Genomic DNA, 25,260 nt, shown 5'->3' on the forward strand with positions numbered 1-25,260 from the left:
CTACAGAGAAATTATGAAGCACACATCCTTGCCTGGGCTCCAGGCCCTACTTGTAGCAAACCCCATTTAGCCTCCTTATAGCACACTAGTGAGTAGGCCAACACTGCTCCCTATTGCTGTGCATTTCCCAGGACGTGTGTTGGGGTGGAGACAGAAGTCACGCAGTCCTGCACAGCCACATCTCTCCCTTCCAGTTGGAAATTTAAGAAAATGCGCTTCTGTACACCCACCCGGGTACACCCCATAAACTGAAAGAGATGAAGGTACTGCGGAGGTTGACTCATTACTTCAAGGATAATTGCTATCGTTACATCGGTGCTGTATACTTCAGAGAAAGCTACCAAAACGCTGCCTCGTGTTTTCTATTTCAAAGAACAATTTTAAATGTATTAAGGGCATCATTAGTGCAATGACAGAAGTCAGGGTGCATTCTAACTCAACATCAGAAGAGCCCTCAGGTAGCAGGCAGTGGGTCAGGACTTCTGGGACAGTGGGGTGGACCATAGTCCTCTGGAGGCTGAGGAAGGTGGATAAGAAATCCCAAAGGTAGTGGAAATTTGTGCAGAACTCTGATCTTCTCCTGTCACGTTTCTGAATGCTGTAATTGTAAGAGGAACTGGATTCATGAGCTTGACTGTGCTATATTGGAGTCATCTTTTCTTGCTATTTGAAAATTATCGGTCTCAGCAGGTCTGCACTTCCCTCCCTCTGCCACTACCACATGTCCAAGTGGGGTTTGTTTGGTGAAGCCTCTTGGGACTTGTGCTGGGGAGACTGTAGGGCTTGTCACTGACCTACAGGGGACGTGACCTGAGGGCCACAGCCCCCCTCTCTTGTATGTGAGAACCCGGAGGCTGAGTTCTAGTGTGAGCCAGGAGATGGTGGAGAGGTAAACTCTCCCCTTTGTGATTTACAGGCCTTTGTGCAAAACTTCATGGATCTGTCCTGTTTGCTGGACCTGAAAGACGACTCCCAGAGTAGTTGATGTTAACAAATATTTCCTCTGGTGTCACTACATAGGCTCCCCTGTCCCTTAGCTCATGCCAGCCTGCACACCCCTCCAGAGTCTGATGTGTGAACGTGTTTCCGTGGAAGAGAGGCCCCTGTGCAGCTGCCCTAGAGACCCTCCATGGACACAGGGGACCTCGAGGCCTGTGTGAAGGTGTGGATGGGCCTGCTTCACACACACGTGCCCTAGGCACCCTGATGACCTGCCTCCTCGGTCTTCCCGAGCTGCATGTTAATGGTTCTATCTTTGGTGTATTTTCCAGGATCATGACTCCTGTTATGAGAAGAAAAAGATCATAAAGAGTTGAAACACGGGAGTCACAGCATAACCACCTGCAGCCAATAAATTCTACTGGATTTCCCCATCAGTGGGCTCCACAGCACCCACAGGGGCATCTGGCCATCAACAAGGGAGAGCCACGAGTATCACTTCCACTGACTGCAGCTTTGAAGGTACTGTGGGGGTAAATCAGTATGTAGATTCGAGAGAAGTAACTAGTTTGTGCAGCAGAGCCTAGACGCTGGGATGAAAGAAGGAGCTGGGAAGGTGCCCACTCAGAGCTAGTGCAGCTACTTCCTGCACGAGGCCTTCTCACAAGGCCTGAGTCTAGGCTGTACAGATTTTAGTCTAGGAGACATGGGGGCTTGTAGACTTCAAGCAGTAAGCCACCGAACACCAGCCTGACCAGGAGCCCCTGTCCTCGTTCATTAATGGATTCACAATGAGGTTTGGTCAGTTGAAGATCCAAGCTAATTCTCTGGGGAACTGTCATGTGTGCAGTTGGTTTGGAATGTCCTGGGTTCTACGACAGTTGGGAGTCAGGAACACTACTGGTCATCCAGGGTGGTCACCCGAATCAGGAATTCTCAGAGCAGGGCTGCTGAGAGAATCAACTTGTGTGGGTGCAGAGTTAAGTGAGAAGGAGGTGGAGACATGTTTGGATTCCCCTCAGTCCACTAGGGGGTCTTCTTTGGTGGAAAGACATTGCATTTGTGTCAGGAATTGAAATGCAGAACCAAGAGATGGCTCGGGATCTGGGTCATTCTCTTGGGCAGCTGCAGTCCTTGCAACAGTGCTGGGCAGGAGGATGTGGACAAGGAAGTGAGGGCAGGGCTTGGTTTGGTGCACAGGGTATGAGCTCATATCCAGGTGACCAGGGAACCATCTGCTGCCCCCACCTCAGAACCCTCCCTCATCTGTGCTGCAACCCTGAGCAAGTCACTTCATCTCTCCAAGCTTCTGTGCCCTTCACCTTAAATTATGGCCCCCAGCCCCACACTCTGCCCACCCCATGGTGCTGATGTGAGCATAACAAGAAATAACAGTCTCTGAGTTGTCAGAAGTCAAGTATTGTAGCCTCCAAGCATTATGTTGAGGGGTCCGTACCTCTCTTCAATTCTATCCTTTCATGTCATGTATTTTGGAGCCTTCTCGTTAAGTGTGACACGTTCGTAATTCGTGAAGAGTGGCCACTTTTGTTACTATAAATCATCCTCCTTTCTGTAAAAAATGCCATAAGTTTTGTCTTATATTAACAAAGCTGGTCTAGTTCTTTGGGTTAATATCTGCTTGGTGCCCATTTTCCCATCATTAAGCCTCATCCTACTTGTGTCCTGGACGTAAAGGGGGACTCTGGACGATGGCAGAGAGATGACAGATTTTTATTCCCTCTTCCAGTCTCTGCCTCTTAATGGACTGTGTAAATTTACCTAATTACTTTTCAGGTAGCGTTGCGTACTCTCATTTTTTCCATCTGTTTTCTATACATTATGTCTTTTTGTTCTCACATTCCTACATTATTGCTCTTCTTGGTGTTCTATTCTAGAGAAATTACTAAATCCCCATGTTGCTTTTCCCATGTGTTGTGGCTTATAGTTTTAGTAGCTTTCCTGGGCATTACAGTTAACTTCTTTATGTATGACAGTCTAATTGGCTTAAGACCAGGTTCATTTCCAAGGCATTCATCGACCTTAGCCAATTGATATCCCTTCCCTGTACCATTATTGTCCTACACCCTACATTTTACCTTGTGTGCTGATCAACACCCATTTTTATTTACTTCATGTAGTGTTCTTGAAAATCAGAAGAATATATTTTTATATGTTTATTCCATATACATCTTACCCTCCTAGGCATTTATACTTGCTTGTATGTTTCCCTCTGTGACTATTTCTCTGTGGAGAATTGAGGTACTCTGTTGTCTTTTCCTTTCAGATTGAAGGACTCCCCCCTAACGTTTCTTGTAGAGCTGGTGACGGCAGAGGCTTCTCTCAGGTTTTATTTATCTGGGAAGGTCTTGACATGTCCTTCATTGCTGAAGGATATCTGTGCTAGATGCACATTTGTTGCTTGACAGATTTTCTCCTCCAGAACCTTTTTGTTTTTTTAAAAAGATTTATTTATTTATTTATTTATGATAGACAGAGAGAGAGGGGGGGGGGGGCAGAGACACAGGCAGAGGGAGGAGCAGGCTCCATGCAGGGAGCCCGATGCAGGACTCAATCCCAGGACCCCAGGATCATGCCCTGGGCCAAAGGCAGGTGCCAAACTGCCAAGCCACCCAGGGATCCCCTCCAGAACCTTTTTGTGTCACCCTGATGCCTCTGGCCTCTGTAGTTTATGAAAATAAGTCATTCACCTTATTGAGGAGCCTCTACATGATGATGCTTTCCTTTTTCTTGCCACTTCCAGTGATTCAGCTTTTGTCTTTGGCCTTGAAACATTGTGCTAGGGGATGGATTTATCCTATCTTTGTTGAACTTCTTCAATGTTTAGATGACTGTTTTGCATGAAATGTGCTACGATTTGGGCTATTACTCCTTCATGTATTCTCAGTATCCCTTCCTGTCTTTTATTTTTCTGGGGACTGTCTCAGTGCCTGTGTTGGGATGCTTGATAGTAGTACCCAGGTCTCTGGGCTCTGGGACTCCACTCATTCTCTTCCCGTGCTCTTAGATTTTTTTTTTTAATGTGCCGTTTACCAGACTGGATGTCAAGTGACCTACCTTCAAATTTACTGGTTCTGTCTTCCTCCTGCTCAAGTCTGCTGTTCAGCCCTGCTATAGCTGTAATTGTGTCCTCCCCTACCCCCAAACCATATAGAAGAGTCAAAGCCCACAGTGCCTGTGAATGTGTTCTTATTTGGAAATAAGATCTTTGCAGATATAATCCAGTTGAGATACAGTTAACACTGGACTAGGGTGGGCCCTAATTGAATGGCTGTTGTCCTTACAGGTTGTCCAATGTAGGCTGTTGTAGGTTTGGAAACACAGACACGGAGACAAAGGGCATGGAATGTCAGAGATGGCAATACTGCAGCTTCAAGTCAAGGAAAGCCCTGAGTTTCCAGAAAACACCAAAAACTAGAAAAAGGCAAAGACAGATAATTCCCTAGCTCTTTCATTGGGAACAGAGCCCCTCCTACAACTGGACATAGCTGGCGGCCAACCTAAGAGCCAGGCCTGTGTAAGGAAGGCAATCTCAATCCTCTGTGCCAATGCTTTTCTACATAGAGCCAGAATTTGTATTTCCCTTCCAGATCTCTTGTTGTCCCAGAGGCAGGGAAGTATAGGCTGGGCTTTAAAATAATAGAACTTGCGGGATCCCTGGGTGGCTCAGTGGTTTGGTGCCTGCCTTCAGCCCAGGGTGTGATCCTGGAGTCCCAGGATCGAATCCCACATCCAGCTCCCTGCATGGAGCCTGCTTCTCCCTCTGCCTGTGTCTCTGCTCGTGTCACTGCTTCTCTCTCTCTCAGTGTCTCTCATGAATCAATAAATAAAATATTTAAAAAATAAATAAAATAATAAATAATAGAACTTGGAAACTCTTGGTATCAGACCTTATGCCTCCCCCGGAGTTGATGTTACTGCTTTTTGTCATTGCTGTCTAATAAGATATTAGTGTCTATTCTAAACTAATTCTCCAAGCTGGCAAATTGCTCATGCGTGGCCACTGTAGGCCTGGCTTGAATGCTGGTGGTCAGTCGGTGACTGGGTAGGGTATGCATTAGCAGCCTCAAACAGAGGAGTGGCTCCATCTGTGCCAAGGGGCCTTTCATAGTGAGCCAACAGCTGAAAACTCTGCTGCAACCCTCACTTCTTGCTTGTGCACAGCATCAGGGTCAGCCAGAGGTGCCAGTGTAGGGGAGCTTGTCAGGTTTGCGGAGCATGCACACAGCCCTACAAGGTGCATGTTCTGGATTCCTGAGAAGTTGGAGCTTCTCAAAGCCCCTTAGTGCTCGCTTAAGGCTTTTGTTAGCCTATTGTTTGCTCAAATTGTTATCCATCACTTTAAGCAATCACAAGTTGAACAATTGCCCCTCTTCTTTTTCTCTTTTATGTCTTTTTTGACAGTTATGCCAGGGAAAAGCTTTTAATTCTGGGCACCTTCCCAGTCAGACTCAATGTGGACAGTTGAAGAGATTGGGTCTTACACAGTTTCCACCAGATTGGCCCATTTACTATAATTCTCCAGGAGGGAGGTGGTGAGGGGGCTCCAGGCCAGCTCTGCTCTCTCCAGTGGCTGCCATATGGATGACTTTCTTTTTAAAAAATTTTTTCAAATATTTTATGTATTTATGAGAGACAGAAAGAGAGAGAGAGAGAGAGAGAGAGAGAGAGAGAGGCAGACACAGGCAAGGGAGAAGCAGGCTCCATGCAGAGAGCCTGATGTGCGACTCCATCCTGGGACTCCAGGATCGCACTCTGAACCAACGCCAGAGGTTCAACTGCTGAGCCACCCAGGCATCCCACATTGCTGACTTGCACTGTGAACATTGCTGCTCATTTTTCTGAACTGTCATGAGACTGCAGGGGAGGGAATGGGATCTAAGCAAATGACAACAGCAGAAATCTCATGCGTCTTTCTGACTGTGGCTTAGCTGGGTTTTTTAAACTTTTGTTTCCTGGATTCAGTATTTCCCCTACTGCTGCAAGTTTTGTTTAATTGCCAGAATTCTGAAAATAATGATGGTGGCACTTGTTGCCAGTACGTTGATTGCTTTGTTGGAAGAGAGAGTTTTGGGAGGTCTCTAAGCTGCCATTTTCACCTTAGTCAGTGACCAAACCGTATTCATTTGAATATTCTCAGGCCATGGTCATGATCCCTGGGGTAAACAAAAATCATCTCAGGTGAAACGCCACATGCAGTCACATGATACTGTTAGGTCACATACATGACATTCATGGTAAAAATAGAGGTTAGTGTCATTTTTTAAATAAATTTATTTTTTTGTTTGTGTTCAACTTGCCAACATACAGAATAACAGCCAGTGCTCATCTCATCAAGTGCCCACCTCAGTGCCCGCCACCCAGTCACCCCCACCCCCTGCCCACCTCCCCTTCCACCACCCCTAGTTCGTTCCCAGAGTTAGGAGTCTTTATGTTCTGTCTCCTTTTCCAATATTTCCCACTTATTTTTTCTCCTTTCCCCTTTATTCCCTTTCACTATTTTTTATATTCCCCAAGTGAATGAGACCATATAATGTTTGTCCTCCGATTGACTTATTTCGAGGTTAGTGTCTTTTAAAAAGAAATTGTGTTAAGAATTGTATAGTGAATATTAGGACACAGCACCTCTGGCTGATATGGACAACAGCCTACTGTAAACATCCTGAGTTAGACACAGTTATGTTGAATTGTATTCCTCCTCCAACTTAAAAAAATTTAAACTTATTATAGGTACAATTTTTTAGTGGTGGATTTTGGTGTTTTGTTTATGTACAACTTCTTCCACAAAAAATTTATTTACTTACTTAAAAATAAATAAGTAAATACTTTTTTATTTAATTAATCTTCACAGAAAAGAGCTGTTTTGGATACAGTTAAAAAACTATTTTTGGTCATGGATGTTTCATCAAATACTATGTTGATAAGGCTTGCACTTGATGAAAAAGAAACAACACATGCAGGGATTCCATGATATGAGGTAAAGCTTCCAGTCATTGTAAAGCCATATTATATCTTTAAAATACATACAAATCATCCCCAGTTGCCCAAAGGTTCTCTCCAGCCATCAGGAGGATGTGGCTGATGTTTGTCTGGTTTTCCTGGAGACCATTGAAAACATCAATATCATTCAGCTGTGTGTGTGGCAAGTGGTCTTCATTGCCACCTCCTGATTCCATCCAAGTGCCATCTCCTCTGCAAGAGACATCGTCTCCCTTACTGCCTGGCCCAGCCATGACCTAGGCTATGCTCCAGGTACCCTGAATGTGTTCCTCCGATGGAGGCACTGTTTGCCCCCTCCCAGAAAGCCTCCCCCACCCCAAGATCTCCTTGAGCAGAGCTGTGCCCAGGTGATGTGTTTGATGGATCTCCTAGTGGGTGACTTTTTATCGTGTGGGTATATTATGTGTGTCTTCCTGAGAATGATTAGGATCAAAGATGGCAGATAATTTGAAGTTCTTACTCACCTGGTCATGCTGCACACACCTCCTTGCACCTGGTGAATAGGACAGATATTGACTGGTGACAAGGCAGTGGAGACAGCACTGCACAGTGGGGATGCTGCAGCGTCTGAATCTGTGTAGTCAGCTGCAAGCCCGGCTCTGCCCTTCACACCACGTGACCCAGGGTAGGATCAACAAACCTCTCTAGGAACCTGTTTCCTGGTGTCTAAAACAGGAACAGTGGAGGGAGGGGCAAGATGGCGGAAGAGTAGGGTCCCCAAATCACCTGTCTCCACCAAATTACCTAGAAAACCTTCAAATTCTCCTGAAAATCTATGAATTCGGCCTGAGATTTAAAGAGAGACCAGCTGGAATGCAACAGTGAGAAGAGTTCGCGCTTCTATCAAGGTAGGAAGACGGGGAAAAAGAAATAAAGAAACAAAGGCCTCCAAGGGGGAGGGGCCCCGCGAGGAGCCGGGCTGAGGCCGGGGGAGTGTCCCCAGGACAGGAGAGCCCCTTCCCGGAGACGCAGGAGCTGCACCGACCTTCCCGGGTGGAAAGGGGCTCGCAGGGAGTTGGAGCAGGACCCAGGAGGGCGGGGATGCCCTCGGGCTCCCCGGGACAGTAACAGAGCAACTGCGCGCCCAGGAGAGTGCGCCGAGCTCCCTAAGGGCTGCAGCGCGCAGGGCGGGACCGGCGGGACCCGGAGCAGCTGAAGGGGCTCGGGCGGCGGCTCCACGGAGGGGGTTGCGCGGCCCGGGAGCGCGAATCCAACAGCACAGGCACCGGAGCACAGGGCGCCGGGACACAGCCCAGGATCCCGCCTCCCCCCGGGACAGGCAGAGGCCGGGAGGGCCCAGGACAGCAAGGAAGCTCCTGCCCCAGCTGAGCAGATCAGCGGCCCCGCCCCGGAGCCTCAGGCCCTGCAGACGCTCCGGAGTTCCTGCGGGGGCTGAATCCAGGTTTCCAGAGCTGGCCCCGCCACTAGGGCTCTTGCTCCTGGGGCCTCACGGGGTAAACAACCCCCACTGAGCCCTGCACCAGGCAGGGGCAGAGCAGCTCCCCCAACTGCTAACACCTGAAAATCAGCACAGCAGGCTCCTCCCCCAGAAGACCAGCTAGACTGACAACTTCCAGGGGAAGCCAAGGGACTTAAAGTACACAGAATCAGAAGATACTCCCCCGTGGTTCTTTTTTTTTTTTTTTTTTTTTTTTTGCTTTTTGATTTGTTTCCTTCCCCCACCCCCCTTTTTCTCCTTTCTTTCTTTTTCTTTCTCTTTTTCTTCTTTTTTTTTCATTTTTTTTCTCTTTCTCTTTTCTTTCCTTCTTTCTCTCCTTTTTCTCCTTTTCCCAATACAACTTGCTTTTGGCCACTCTGCACTGAGCAAAATGACTAGAAGGAAAACCTCACCTCAAAAGAAAGAATCAGAAACAGTCCTCTCTCCCACAGAGTTACAAAATCTGGATTACAATTCAATGTCAGAAAGCCAATTCAGAAGCACTATTATACAGCTACTGGTGGCTCTAGAAAAAAGCATAAAGGACTCAAGAGACTTCATGACTGCAGAATTTAGAGCTAATCAGGCAGAAATTAAAAATCAATTGAATGAGATGCAATCCAAACTAGAAGTCCTAACGACGAGGGTTAACGAGGTGGAAGAACGAGTGAGTGACATAGAAGACAAGTTGATAGCAAAGAGGGAAACTGAGGAAAAAAGAGACAAACAATTAAAAGACCATGAAGATAGATTAAGGGAAATAAACAACAGCCTGAGGAAGAAAAACCTACGTTTAATTGGTGTTCCCGAGGGCGCCGAAAGGGACAGAGGGCCAGAATATGTATTTGAACAAATTCTAGCTGAAAACTTTCCTAATCTGGGAAGGGAAACAGGCATTCAGATCCAGGAAATAGAGAGATCCCCCCCTAAAATCAATAAAAACCGTTCAACACCTCGACATTTAATAGTGAAGCTTGCAAATTCCAAAGATAAAGAGAAGATCCTTAAAGCAGCAAGAGACAAGAAATCCCTGACTTTTATGGGGAGGAGTATTAGGGTAACGGCAGACCTCTCCACAGACACCTGGCAGGCCAGAAAGGGCTGGCAGGATATATTCAGGGTCCTAAATGAGAAGAACATGCAACCAAGAATACTTTATCCAGCAAGGCTCTCATTCAAAATGGAAGGAGAGATAAAGAGCTTCCAAGACAGGCAGCAACTAAAAGAATATGTGACCTCCAAACCAGCTCTGCAAGAAATTTTAAGGGGGCCTCTTAAAATTCCCCTTTAAGAAGAAGTTCAGTGGAACATTCCACAAAAACAAGGACTGAATAGTTATCATGATGACACTAAATTCATATCTCTCAATAGTAACTCTGAATGTGAATGGGCTTAATGACCCCATCAAAAGGCGCAGGGTTTCAGACTGGATAAAAAAGCAGGACCCATCTATCTGCTGTCTGCAAGAGACTCATTTTAGACAGAAGAACACCTACAGCCTGAAAATAAAAGGTTGGAGAACCATTTACCATTCGAATGGTCCTCAAAAGAAAGCAGGGGTAGCCATCCTTATATCAGATAAACTAAGATTTACCCCAAAGACTGTAGTGAGAGATGAAGAGGGACACTATATCATACTTAAAGGATCTGTCCAAGAAGAGGACTTAACAATCCTCAATATATATGCCCCGAAAGTGGGAGCTGCCAAATATATAAATCAATTATTAACCAAAGTGAAGAAATACTTAGATAATAATACACTTATACTTGGTGACTTCAATCTAGCTCTTTCTATACTCGATAGGTCTTCTAAGCACAACATCTCCAAAGAAACGAGAGCTTTAAATGATACACTGGACCAGATGGATTTCACAGATATCTACAGAACTTTACATCCAAACTCAACTGAATACACATTCTTCTCAAGTGCACATGGACTTTCTCCAGAATAGACCACATATTGGGTCACAAATCGGGTCTGAACCGATACCAAAAGATTGGGATCGTCCCCTGCATATTCTCAGACCATAATGCCTTGAAATTAGAACTAAATCACAAGAAGTTTGGAAGGACCTCAAACACGTGGAGGTTAAGGACCATCCTGCTAAAAGACGAAAGGGTCAACCAGGAAATTAAGGAAGAATTAAAAAGATTCATGGAGGGGATCCCTGGGTGGCGCAGCGGTTTGGCGCCTGCCTTTGGCCCAGGGCGCGATCCTGGAGACCTGGGATCGAATCCCACGTCGGGCTCCCGGTGCATGGAGCCTGCTTCTCTCTCTGCCTATGTCTCTGCCTCTCTCTCTCTCTCTGTGTGACTATCATAAATAAATAAAAATTTTAAAAAATTGAAAAAAAAAGATTCATGGAAACTAATGAGAATGAAGATACAACCATCCAAAATCTTTGGGATGCAGCAAAAGCAGTCCTAAGGGGGAAATACATCACAATACAAGCATCCATTCAAAAACTGGAAAGAACTCAAATACAAAAGCTAACCTTACACATAAAGGAGCTAGAGAAAAAACAGCAAATAGATCCTACACCCAAGAGAAGAAGGGAGTTAATAAAGATTCGAGTAGAACTCAATGAAATCGAGACCAGAAGAACTGTGGTCTTCTGGTCAACAGATCAACAGAACCAGGAGTTGGTTCTTTGAAAGAATTAATAAGATAGATAAACCATTAGCCAGCCTTATTAAAAAGAAGAGAGAGAAGACTCAAATTAATAAAATCATGAATGAGAAAGGAGAGATCACTACCAACACCAAGGAAATACAAACGATTTTAAAAACATATTATGAACAGCTATACGCCAATAAATTAGGCAATCTAGAAGAAATGGATGCATTCCTGGAAAGCCACAAACTACCAAAACTGGAACAGGAAGAAATAGAAAACCTAAACAGGCCAATAACCAGGGAGGAAATTGAAGCAGTCATCAAAAACCTCCCAAGACACAAGAGTCCAGGGCCAGATGGCTTCCCAGGGGAATTTTATCAAACGTTTAAAGAAGAAATCATACCTATTCTCCTAAAGCTGTTTGGAAAGATAGAAAGAGATGGAGTACTTCCAAATTCGTTCTATGAGGCCAGCATCACCTTAATTCCAAAACCAGACAAAGACCCCACCAAAAAGGAGAATTACAGACCAATATCCCTGATGAACATGGATGCAAAAATTCTCAACAAGATACTGGCCAATAGGATCCAACAATACATTAAGAAAATTATCACCATGACCAAGTAGGATTTATCCCTGGGACACAAGGCTGGTTCAACACCCGTAAAACAATCAATGTGATTCATCATATCAGCAAGAGAAAAACCAAGAACCATATGATCCTCTCATTAGATGCAGAGAAAGCATTTGACAAAATACAGCATCCATTTCTGATCAAAACTCTTCAGAGTGTAGGGATAGAGGGAACATTCCTCGACATCTTAAAAGCCATCTATGAAAAGCCCACAGCAAATATCATTCTCAATGGGGAAGCACTGGGAGCCTTTCCCCTAAGATCAGGAACAAGACAGGGATGTCCACTCTCACCACTGCTGTTCAACATAGTACTGGAAGTCCTAGCCTCAGCAATCAGACAACAAAAAGACAGAAAAGGCATTCAAATTGGCAAAGAAGAAGTCAAACTCTCCCTCTTCGCCGATGACATGATACTCTACATAGAAAACCCAAAAGTCTCCACCCCAAGATTGCTAGAACTCATACAGCAATTCGGTAGCGTGGCAGGATACAAAATCAATGCCCAGAAATCAGTGGCATTTCTATACACTAACAATGAGACTGAAGAAAGAGAAATTAAGGAGTCAATCCCATTTACAATTGCACCCAAAAGCATAAGATACCTAGGAATAAACCTAACCAAAGATGTAAAGGATCTATACCCTCAAAACTATAGAACACTTCTGAAAGAAATTGAGGAAGACACAAAGAGATGGAAAAATATTCCATGCTCATGGATTGGCAGAATTAATATTGTGAAAATGTCAATGTTACCCAGGGCAATATACACGTTTAATGCAATCCCTATCAAATACCATGGACTTTCTTCAGAGAGTTAGAACAAATTATTTTAAGATTTGTGTGGAATCAGAAAAGACCCCGAATAGCCAGGGGAATTTTAAAAAAGAAAACCATATCTGGGGGCATCACAATGCCAGATTTCAGGTTGTACTACAAAGCTGTGGTAATCAAGACAGTGTGGTACTGGCACAAAAACAGACACATAGATCAGTGGAACAGAATAGAGAATCCAGAAGTGGACCCTGAACTTTATGGTCAACTAATATTCGACAAAGTAGGAAAGACTATCCACTGGAAGAAAGACAGTCTCTTCAATAAATGGTGCTGGGAAAATTGGACATCCACATGCAGAAGAATGAAACTAGACCACTCTCTTGCACCATACACAAAGATAAACTCAAAATGGATGAGAGATCTAAATGTGAGACATGATTCCATCAAAATCCTAGAGAAGAACACAGGCAACACCCTTTTTGAACTCGGCCATAGTAACTTCTTGCAAGATACATCCATGAAGGCAAAAGAAATAAAAGCAAAAATGAACTATTGGGACTTCATCAAGATAAGAAGCTTTTGCACAGCAAAGGATACAGTCAGCAAAACTAAAAGACAACCTACAGAATGGGAGAAGATATTTGCAAATGACATATCAGATAAAGGGCTAGTTTCCAAGATCTATAAAGAACTTATTAAACTCAACACCAAAGAAACAAACAATCCAATCATGAAATGGGCAAAAGACATGAACAGAAATCTCACAGAGGAAGACATAGACATGGCCAACATGCACATGAGAAAATGCTCTGCATCACTTGCCATCAGGGAAATACAAATCAAAACCACAATGAGATACCACCTCACACCAGCGAGAATGGGGCAAATTAACAAGGCAGGAAACAACAAATGTTGGAGAGGATGTGGAGAAAAGGGAACCCTCATACACTGTTGGTGGGAATGGGAACTGGTGCAGCCACTCTGGAAAGCTGTGTGGAGGTTCCTCAAACAGTTAAAAATAGACCTGCCCTACGACCCAGCAATTGCACTGTTGGGGATTTTACCCCAAAGATACAAATGCAATGAAACGCCGGGACACCTGCACCCCGATGTTTATAGCAGCAATGGCCACGATAGCCAAACTGTGGAAGGAGCCTCGGTGTCCAACGAAAGATGAATGGATAAAGAAGATGTGGTTTGTGTATACAATGGACTATTACTCAGCTATTAGAAATGACAAATACCCACCATTTGCTTCAACGTGGATGGAACTGGAGGGTATTATGCTGAGTGAAGTAAGTCAGTCGGAGAAGGACAAACATTATATGTTCTCATTCATTTGGGGAATATAAATACTAGTGAAAGGGAATATAAGGGAAGGGAGAAGAAATGTGTGGGAAATATCAGAAAGGGAGACAGAACGTAAAGACTGCTAACTCTGGGAAACGAACTAGGGGTGGTAGAAGGGGAGAAGGGCGGGGGGTGGGAGTGAATGGGTGACAGGCACTGGGGGTTATTCTGTATGTTAGTAAATTGAACACCAATAAAAAATAAATTTAAAAAAATTGTAAAATTGTGAGAAGATGGAGGTGTTAATCAGCCTTATTGTGGTAATCATTTTGATAAATAGATGTAATTTCAACATCTATATCATTTTGATATATATATTACGACATTGTATACCTTAAACTTATAGTCAATAATAAAACTGGAAAAAAAATAAAATAAAATAAAACAGGAACAGTAATTGCAGCACCACCTAGGGATGCTTACAAGGACGGAGCTATTTGTTATTCATGGAAGGTCCTTGGAAGGTATTTCTCATTTGAGTATTCACTAAACTTTGCATAGTGGCATGCCAGTGGCCTGACCCCATGGTACTGGGTCGCATCTTCTGTGCAAATCTGCTCACCCAGAAGGCATGAGCCTCTGTGCAGCTGTGAGATCCTTGCCATGGCCACTCTAATTACACTATCTCCCCCATTGTCACAGCCAAGCCCAGTCAACCTGTCATGGGCATTCTCTCCTTATTTCTGTGTTGTGTGCCTACATTTTTGCTCCAAACACAGGTGGCTGCAGAGTGATGTCTCTCCTGGAATCTGGGCATTGGAGGAGACAAGGCTTGAGGTGGTGTCATTGCCATCCTGTCCAGGTTCATTGTATAGCCTCTTGGGTTATACAATGACCCACCCTCCACATTTGCCCACGTATCCCAAACACGTACCTGGCAATTGCTCATTTAACCTAAATTTTAGATGATTTAGTCACTTCTGCATGCAGCCGGCCTGCGGAGGAGTTACGTTCTTTGTCTGAGTCCAGGCAGGAAAGCATGGCTAATCCTATAGTCACTGAACACATGGGATGAGTCATCAAGGTAACTTCCCAGGGAACAGATCTCTCCCGTGAATCCTTAGAGGGTAATGAGAGATGTGAAGCGGAAGAGGATTCCATGTGCTCTGGTGGGTGGCAGATGGGGGAGGGGTGGGCATGAAGTAAGGTGGTGTAAGCTGAGACTGGGCTGTAGCTGGCTGGCAGCCAGCAGGAAAGAAGAGCCTCTGACAACCACAAAAAAAAAAATGAAAGAAAGGCTTCTGCCACAACCATGTGCCCTTGGAAGAGGAACCGAAGCCTCTAGATGAGCCCATGGCTTGTCTGACATTTTAATCTCTGCCTTGTAAAGCCCTGAGAGCCATGGAGTGCCAGACATCTAATGCACACAGAACCGTGCAGGAACATGTGAGGGTTGTCTTGAGCTGCCATATTTGCCATACTTTGTTAGGCAGCAATAGAAAGATGATACAGAGCCTTCCACAAACATGTTTTTGGAACATAACTGAATGTCAGGAGAACAGGTGGCTAACAATATCTTGTCCATGGGGCTCATCAACACAGCACAAGGAGCATTCTTTAGCAACCTACTGAGACAAATAATTAGGATCCCGGTTTACCCCTGAGCAACAAAGTTTGGGAGTTAGAGGAACTGCCCCATTCACAGGCAGCAGAGTAGGGTTTTTTCCAACATTTCTTGGGCCTTGAGCACTGAAGAAAATCCCTCCCTGCTTGGCTGGTTTCTGACTGTGCTCAGAAAATCAGCAATATGGCCATTCTTGTTACTTTTTAACATGGTAGTACTTAAGGAAGATTTTGGCACACATCCTTGATCATATTAGGGAATCTGTTTCTCATTCTAGACAGGTTCTTTCCACATAAAAGGGTGTGGACATTGTTCAAATATATTATCTGCATATTTATGTGCAGTTTTTTTTTTATTCACTTCACCAACAGTTAATTGGTTGTACTTTTCTAAAAACTACATTTTGAATCCTCAGATTCAGTGCCACCCTCTAGCCCATGGCTTCCACTACTATTTCTGTAATCTCCAGTGAATCTGCAGTTGTAAACTCTTCTTGTTTCTAATGATGTTGAGCCTTTTACTTTTTTCCTTCACTCTTGGCAATGTCAAACTTTCATATTTTCATCTGTAGAATTATTCATTGTTCTCTATTTAGTTTCTACTTTTCATTGTTTATTTTACTATTTAAGTTCACCCTGTTTTAGTGCATTAAAATGCAGGGTTCATTGTCATTCATTCATCAATGGCTGCAGGTCCCTTGTTACCAGTTTGCTGTTTCACACAGTTTGAGGCATACATACCACTGGAGTCTCTCTGTTCTATAGCTGTTTCTTTTAATTTCCATCGATGCTAATCTCTCTACTACACTTGTTCCTTAAAAATGATTTTGTGGTTTTGAGTGTATGTGGTTTAATGATTTCTAATTATAATGGACTTTGGTCAGTGTGTGTGGTTGATAAGATTCCAATCCTTCATTTTTTGCCTAGGATTTGTCTAAGTCCATTCGGATCACTTAGTGACAAAGACAAAATGAATTTACAGATGTGCTTTTTATTTATTTATTTTTGTATATTTTTCCACTTATTTTTATTTTTTTAATTTTTTTTAATTTTTATTTTTATTTATGATAGTCACACAGAGAGAGAGGGGGGGGCAGAGACACAGGCAGAGGGAGAAGCAGGCTCCATGCACCAGGAGCCCAACGTGGGATTCGATCCTGGGTCTCCAGGATCGCGCCCTGGGCCAAAGGCAGGCGCTAAACCGCTGCGCCACCCAGGGTTCCCTATTTTTATTTTTTTAATTTGAGTTCAATTTGCCAACATATAGTAGAACACCTAGTGCTTATCCTGTCAAGTGCCCCCCTCAGTGCCCATCATCCAGTCACCCGATCCCCCTGCCCACCTCCCCTTCTACTACCCCTTGTTCCTTTCTCAGAGTTAGGAGTCTCTCATGTGCTGTCACCCTCTCTGATATTTCCCACTCATTTTTTCTCCTTTTCCCTATAATCCCTTTCACTTATTTTTATAATCCTTGTATGAGTGAAAACATATAATGTTTGTCCTTCTCCAATTGACTTACTTCACTCAACATAATACCCTCCAGCTCCATCTGTGTTGAAGCAAATGGTCGGTATTCATCATTTCTCATGGCTGAGTAATATTCCATTGTATATACAGACCACATCTTCTTTATCCATTCATCTTTTGATGGACACCAAGACTCCTTCCCCAGTTTGGCTATTGTGGTTATTGCTGCAATCCAATCATGAAATGGGCAAAAGATATGAACAGAAATTGCACCAAAGAAGATCTACACATGGCTAACAAGCACATGAGAAAATGCTCCGCATCACTTGCCATCAGGGAAATACAAATCAAAACCCCAATGAGATACCACCCCACACCAGTGAGAATGGTGAAAATTAACAAGACAGGAAACAACAAATGTTGGAGAGGATGTGGAGAAAGGGGAACCCTCTTGAACTGTTGGTGGGAATGTGAACTGGTAAGCCACTCTGGAAAACTGTGTGGTGTGGAGCTTCCTGACAGTGTTAAAAACAGATGTGCTTTTTAAAGTATCTAATCTTTTTGATGTACATCACACACACACCCACCCACCACCACCACCACCACCACCACCACACAGGTCAAGCTTTTAAATAGGAGTTTAAAATTTTCTAGGTTCTAACTTTTTAATCTAATGATTCTGAAGTTTCCTGAGAGTGGCCAGCTAACACTGTCTCCTGCAATTTCAGCTTCTGGGAGAGCATGAACCTGTCTCCTCCTGAGAAGAGGTAGTCAGGCTAATGAGAATATAGGGGGGTGCCTGTTTAAGGCTTAGCCAGTTTATCCAGGCAATAAACAGTAATAGCATTAAAATAGGAGACAAGTGGGAATCCAGACAGATCGTCCCAGCAATTGGGGCTTCTTTCTGCCAAGGTGTCTGCCCACTCCAGTAAACATAGCTGAGTGGCTCGGGGCTACAAATGTACTGATAGCCTCACAGAGGGAGACGGATAGAAATTGAAGACAAGGTCATGCCAAGGAAAGGGTACTAGAGTGAATACTGAGTGTCTACCAGTCACAGCTAAAGAGATGAGGTCTCTAACAGTAAGTCTTAAGACCATAAGCTGCAAGAATGCTTGAGCTGATGGTGGGCATTTGCATTGCGGCAGCTATCTTACAAAACTGATGAGTAGCATCTAATGACATGGAACGTTCTATTCCCAGGTAAATCCTCAACAAAAATTCATACATATGTTCACAAAAGACATCTACCAAAGGATACAGAAGAGTCCTCTAAGTATTGGTGAAAGTAGAAACATCTGAAATGTTTTCAAACTTTTCAAAAAGTTCCCTTTTGAACTTAGGGAAAGTTCAAAAACTGGCAACACAAAGTTCTAGTGACAGCAGTCCAGGGTCAGGTGATGGTAGTTGCATTAGGAGGGAGGATGGTTAGTCATGTGCAGGAGACAGAGTCAGCATCAGGTGAGGGTAAACTATTATCATCCATAAATAAGTACCCACGAGTCCACATTTACATAAGTCAAGTCATACAGACGTTCACAGAGAAGAATGAGAAGTTCTTCCTTCCAGTAGAAAATGAACTAATATACAAAGAAGGAGCACTGAAAGTACAGAAGGAGCACTGTTTGGTGAGCATCATAGTAAGAGTGTTTCGGGCAAGAATCAGTGGATACTAAAATTGGTGAGTAGAACTTGAGTGAGGAAGAGTAAATTTGAGTAATCTCAAGGTGTCTTCCTCCAGCAAGTTTATCAATTACCAAAGAAAAAAGCAGTCACTTTAGAATGGTGAAATCAAATCTATCAGACTTCATCTTAACTAAACAATCAAAAATAAAATTACCAGGTAATATCACATGTTCCCCAACATGATAAACTGAGAAAAACACGGTGTTATATCTGTTGTAAATCTACAAGAGCCCCTGCCTTGAATCCAGGTGTGAGGAAACAGGCAAACCTGTACTAAGGATTATTCTATAACTGGCCAGTGCTCCTCAAGAATATTAAGGCTAATTAGAAATGACAAATACCCACCATTTGCTTCAACGTGGATGGAACTGGAGGGTATTATGCTGAGTGAAGTAAGTCAATCGGAGGACAAATATTATATGTTCTCATTCATTTGGGGAATATAAATAATAGTGAAAGGGAATATAAGGGAAGGGAGAAGAAGTGTGTGGGAAATATCAGAAAGGGAGACAGAACATAAAGACTCCTAACTCTGGGAAACGAACTAGGGGTGGTGGAAGGGGAGGAGGGCGGGGGGTGGGGGGAGAGTGGGTGACGGGCACTGAGAGGAACACTTGATGGGATGAGCACTGGGTGTTATTCTGTATGTTGGTAAATTGAACACCAATAAAAAATTATTTTATTAAAAAAAATGAAGTGTGTCTGAGCCAGGGTGGTGTCCCAGGGATCTCTGTTCAGAGGGAATCCTAATAAGGCAGCTTAATGTGAACTGGGTACAAATTGGGGTCTCAGTATGCTCAGCACCAGCTGAAACCTGGGGTGGCAATTGGAGCCAGGATTGAAGTGGGATTGGGGGTCCTAGTGTGTTCCCAGAGAGGATGCCCTGGTGGGGTGCCTGGAGTTGAGGTGGGTGTCATGCCAGGAAGCTGAGGTGCTGGATGAAGGAAGTGCCCTGCCTGGGGGGCTGAAGCCAAAGTAGGCATGAGCCAGGAGGCCCCAGAGCACTCCACACCACGGGTGACCTAGCAATCCTTCTGGAGTTAAATTTCTATGGACATGGAGTATTATGAGGTTATCTATGCCTATGGCACCTCGGCAAGACAGGTGTAGTGTAGTGAGTGCTGTCCAGGGATCTCAGTGTCTGCTGCTCTGGGGCTGCCTTCTTGGAATGGCAGGCACTGGTGTGGGCTGGGGGCCTGAGTCTGAGTTGATAGGTATATGAGGACTTCCAGCTCCTGCTCCTTTCTACCTTGTCAAGTTGGGGGGATATTGTAAATCATGGCTCTTGCCAGCCCCTACAACCAGTCAAGAGTCCTGGCCACTACCCTGCCTTTTGTCAGGTTTATAAGACAGTTTCCTTTATATTCTAGTTGCTCTTTTCAACCCCAGCTTTTCTTCTGTGCCCCAGTGCCAATAAATCTGCTCATGGACCCTCAGTACTATCCCTCCCCACTGTATTTTGCCATGTCAGGAGTGGGGATTCCCCTCATCACCATTGTCTCTGTCTGTCTTGCTGTTGGTAGAGATAGGATATGTCCACAGGCAGGGTGAATTCAGGGTCTTTCTACATCACCATCTTGGATCAGCTGGATTTCTATTTTTAATCATGTTTCTAGTGGTTATCATAAAAATCCCAGGATGCTACTCTAAGCCTTCTGTAGCCCTGCAAAGTTATCTGCATCCATTTTGGCATCTCTGCTTTCATGAAATTGAGAATCCTCCTGTGGCCCCTGGTTTTAAACACTGAATTTGCCTCTGACTATCTCACCTGGATTACTCAGTTTCTATTTCCCCATGGACCTGAGATCTCAGGTACCTTCACCTTATTCATAACACAGTGGTCATTATGCACATGTTTAAGCCTTGCTCATGTTGGTGTTTCCTTATGCCTTCTGATGCTTGATTTTACTATGATTGTGCTCCCATCCATGTGTTTTCATTTAAGATATATTTTGTTAATGATTTCTGTATCTCTGTACAGGGAGAAGAGGGTGTGTCACAAGATACTTTTGGAATTCCTGTCTGACTCATATTTCTCGCTCAGGTTCTACGGTCCGGATTTTGGAGTGGTCATCTGGACTACATGAGGATGGCTAAGATTAAAGTGGTAGCAGTGGACTGAAGCACCTCAACCTAAAATATATATTTTGTAATGAAATTTACAAGATTCTTGACTGAATGTGGGTGGCGAGGTATTAGAATTTTGGGGGTTTTAGTTTTTTAAATAATTTGTTGTTTCAGGAGAACACAGAAAGTCAAAGAAATAGGTAGACAGAGAAGTAGGCTCCCTGTGGGGAACCTGATGCCAGCCCAATCCCAAGACCCTGGGACTTCATTCTTTTATGCCTTATTAATATTCCATTATATCTCTATACCACATCTTTTTTATCCATTTATCTATGGAAGGACACTTGGGTACTTACACAATTTGGCTATTATAAATATCCCTGCCATAAGCATAGGAGTGCATATATCTTCCTCACTAAGTGTTTTCATATTCTTTGCATAGATACCCGGTATGAGGAATTCCATATGGTTATGGTTATTGTTTTATCTTTTTCTGAGAAACTTCCCTACAGTGGCCGCACCAGTTTGCATTTCCATCAACAGCGCACGAGGTGGCCTTTTGTCCACATCCACATGAATACTTGTTGTTTCTTGTGATTTTGGTTTTAGCCATTATTACAGGTGTGAGGTGATATCTCGGAGCATGTTTGATTATTTGCATATCCCTGATGAAGAGTGCTATTGAGCATCCTTCTGTGTACCTGTTGGCCATCTGTATGTCCTTTTGGAGAAATATCTGTTCATATCTTGTATCCATTTTTAAATTTGATTCTTTAGGGGTTTTTTTGGTGTGGTTCCCTAATTTCTTTATATATTTGGAGACTAATTCTTCATCAGATATGTCATTTGCAAATATCTCCTTCCATTCAGTAGGTTGTATGTTAGTATGTGATGGTTTCTTTTGCTCTGCAGAAGCTTTTTATTTTGTTTTAGTCCTAAAAGTTTATTCTTCCTTTAGCGCCTCTTGCTTTAGGAGACCTAGCCAGAGAAATGTGACAGTTGAAGTCAGCAAAATGACCCCCTCTGTTCTCTTCTAGGATTTTTAAGGCTTCGGGTCTCACATCTAGGTCTTTAATCCATTTTGACTTTACTTCTGTGTGTGGCATTAGAAAGGGTTCCAGGTTCATTCTTTTGCCCATAACTGTCCAGCATTCTGACATCATAAATTGACATCATCTTTTTCGACTGGATGTTCTTGTCTCCTTTTCATAAATTAGTTGACTATCCATTGTGGGTTTATTTCTGTGCTGTTTGTTCTGTGTGTCTACTTTTGTGCCTGTACCATTGTGTTTTGATCACTACAGGTTTGCAACATGCCATGAGAACTGGAATTTTGGTAGTTCTAGCTTTCTTCTTCTTTCTCAGAATTGCTTTGGCTGCTCACATTGGTAGTTATTTTTGAAGATTTTATTCATTTATTTATTTCAGAGAGAGAGCATGAGAGAGATGGAGACAGAAAAAGAGAGAGAGAGAGAATGAGTAGGAGGAGCAACAGTCAGAGGGAGAGGGAGATGCAGGCTCCCCACTAATCAGGAAGCAGCCCTATGTGGGGCTCCATCCCAGGACCCTGGGATCATGACCTGAGCTGAAGGTAGATGCTTAACTGACTGAGTCACCCAGGTGACCCTGTCCAGGGTCCTTGGTGTTTTCATACTTATTTGGATATTATTTGTTCTTGTTTTGTGAGATAGCCTGCTAGTATTTTCATAGGAAATGTGTTGAATATGTAGGTGCTTTGGGTACTATGGACATTTTAACAAGATTGATTTCTTCCAATTCATGTGATATCTCCATTTGTGTGTGTCATCTTCAATTACTTTCATTGGTGCTTTATAGTTTTTGGACCACAGGACTTTTGCCTTTTTGATTAGGTTTATTCCTATATATTTTATTCCTTTTGTGCAATTTTGAATACAGTTGTGTTTTTAATTCTTCTTTCTACTTTATTACTGCCTAGAAACACTACCAATTTCTGGGTATTAATTTTGTATCCTACAACTTTACTAAATTCACTTATTTCCAAATATCTTTTTGGTGGAGCCTTTAGAGTTTTCTGTATAAAGTATCATGTTATCTTCACATAGTGGCCATTTAACTTCTTTACCAATATGGATGCCTCTTGTTTTCCTTGTTCAATTGCTCTGGCTGGGTTTTCCAGTAATATGTTGAACTAAAGTGGTGAGAGTGGACTTTCTTGTCCTGTTCCTAATCTTAACAGAAGAGTTCTCAGTGTTTCATCATTGGGTATGATATTGGCTGTGTATTTTTCATATATGGCTCTTAGTATGTTGAGGTATGTTCTTACTAAACCTACTTTGTCGAGCGTTTATCATGCATGGGTGTCAAATTTTGATAATCATTTTCCTTCATCTATTGATAGGACACATGATTTTTATCCTGTGTTTGTGGTGTTGTGTATCATGGTGACTCACTTGTAGATACTGAACCTTGCCTACAGTCTTTCTGATGCAGTCTAAACAGTTGGAAATGAACAATATCACAGAGACTGACTCTTAGGTCCAAAAGTGTCTTAAGGCATAAATGGAAATAGCCAGAGGCCAGAAATAGAGGGGAATTCATGTATGTGAGCTGGGGTGAAGCCATGGGGCTGGCTTTCATATTTCAAAGCCAGGTGGCATAGGTTGCAGGGGCCACAGCCGTGCTGCACAAGATAAGTAATCAAATGCGATAAGAAGACATCAAACCACATGTTTATGGTATATCTAAAATAAAATAACTTCGCAAATCTGCAGTGTGGTTTCGTTGTAACACTACCATTAATTCAAAGTTTTCATAGAGGTTGGGAGCATATTCTCCTTATGTTGTATGTAGATAATAGCTTCTAGAGCACTGTTTTAAACAAGCCATGATGAGGAAGCACACATTTCTTTGACTAATAAAGAATTAAATTCCCACAAGCGTGTGAGCTGGTGAAGTAAGGCAAAAGTAGAGAAATAAAAGTATTTTGAAGCTATAAGGGTTTCTTCTTTGTTATTTAGTTAGTTCCTTTGCTTTTTTACAGAAGCAAAAATAAGTCTAGCACCATGCTAATGATTCAAGACTAAGAGAATACAAATGAAATACAGTCACCTCAACCTGATATTCATTACCTGCTCCTGAAAATCAGACATTTATAGTAAACATGACAACCGGGCACACAGTCCCCACTATTTTAAATAGAGGAACTTATAGTTTTTCTTTTTCAACAATGATTGCACTTGAATCCGGTTTTTTTTTATAATTTATTTTTTATTGGTGTTCAATTTGCCAACATACAGAATAACACCCAGTGCTCATCCCGTCAAGTGCCCCCCTCAGTGAGGTCCCAGCCTGCAGGGGTGTTGTTGGAAGAGCTGGAAGAGCCTGCAGAAATGAGTGGCAGGCTTGCAGAGGGAGGTTCAGCAGGAACCTGGTGGGAGCGGAGCTGTGCTAGGGCAAGACGGGAGACCATGGGCACATCACGTGGGGGTTCCATGAGGGTTGTATGGCGGTAGCAGGAAAGGCGGAACCGGCATCTGCCTTTAACATGGGAGAGGAAAGGGACTGTAGAGTTTGGGAGCTGGCCTTCCGAGGGTGGGGCTTCTCCTGCAGACTCCCTGCCTGGTGTGGGCCAGAGGGCAGAGGCAGCTGCTTGGGGACCCAATGATTAGTCCAGCCTGATACTGGGGAGTAAGCAGGGGTGAGCTGGGTGGAAGGGGCTGAGGAGAGTGAATATGAGGACGTAACTGGAAGGGGCTCTGACAGGGAGAGTGGGGCCCCAGGTGAGCCGTGTGTCCTGTTCCAGAAAGGATGCAGCCAGCTTGCCCCTCCAGCACATTCCAGGGTGGCCTTGGGGTCCTGGCAGTCCTGCTTCTTCCTGCACCTCTGGTAAGCTGTATTTCTGCTGGTGAGTGGGGGGAGAACTGGAGGAGGAGCATCCCCTCCAGCAGACAGGCGGAAAGCCAGGAGGGCTGCTTGCTGAACGCAGTCCCAGGTGGCCAGTCTCACCCCAAAAATGCATGCCTGACAGCCTGTATCATTGCTTCCTTTTCAGTGTGTCCATAATCAGCAGTCATGAGGAACCCCCACTCTGGGTGTGGTGTCCATCACAGAGGATCCTTTTGTCATGTCCTCTGGCATCCATTCTGCTTGTGAGAAGCACAAAGGTCTTTTGTTGGGGAGGCCTGCCATGTCACGTCCGGGGGAACAGATCCTCCAGGCGTGTTGCTTCTCCTCGTGTCCAGGTGCATCCAGTTCACGCCTTTCCATCCTCTGAGTCCCCACCGAAGCTGCAGACCAAGGCCGAGGCATCTCGTGGCTCACCGTCTCTGAGGACCTCAGGAGAATCTGGAGCTTCTGGGACGAGGTCAGACTGTCCTGCTGTGCCGCTGCAGAAAACATCAGAGGCAGTTGTAGGAGATGGAGCGCTGTGTTGTTTGGGGGCAGCTCTAACTAGGAGTCTAGGGTTTCTTGTTGGACCTGCCTTCTGAGGCTTTGGGGTGGAGGTTGCCCGCAGGACGCATGTGTGGCATGAGCAAAGTAAAGCCTCCAGGCCCCCGGGGCTAAATGAAGGCTATATCCCCAGTGTCCCGGAGGCCCCTTCCCTGACTGTGGCCCACTCTGGGAGCCCTCAACCTGCCCTATTCTGTGGAGGAAACTTTGTGGCCATGGGCATTGCAGGCAGCCTGGCAGGGATGATGTGCTCTGGTCTCGCACAGGAAGTGAC

At 44.0% G+C, this 25,260-nt stretch overlaps 1 long non-coding RNA gene across 3 annotated transcripts in view; it reads left to right on the forward strand.

The window, feature by feature from the left end:
- The first annotated feature begins 776 nt into the window (after positions 1–776).
- The window catches only part of LOC119877613, a 32,414-nt gene continuing 7,930 nt past the window's right edge, over positions 777–25,260 (forward strand). The window contains exons 1-3 of one of the 3 annotated variants that reach the window (XR_005379448.1): positions 777–889; positions 1,272–1,461; positions 24,589–24,900. This is a non-coding gene — a long non-coding RNA (uncharacterized LOC119877613). Of the gene's footprint in view, positions 890–993; positions 1,163–1,271; positions 1,462–24,184; positions 24,423–24,588; positions 24,901–25,260 lie in introns of those variants that run through there. The other 2 variants (XR_005379447.1, XR_005379446.1) reach the window with 2 other exon arrangements.

This window comes from Canis lupus, chromosome 26 (genome assembly GCF_011100685.1).
Source record: "Canis lupus familiaris isolate Mischka breed German Shepherd chromosome 26, alternate assembly UU_Cfam_GSD_1.0, whole genome shotgun sequence".
In the NCBI taxonomy this organism is placed as follows: domain Eukaryota; kingdom Metazoa; phylum Chordata; class Mammalia; order Carnivora; family Canidae; genus Canis; species Canis lupus.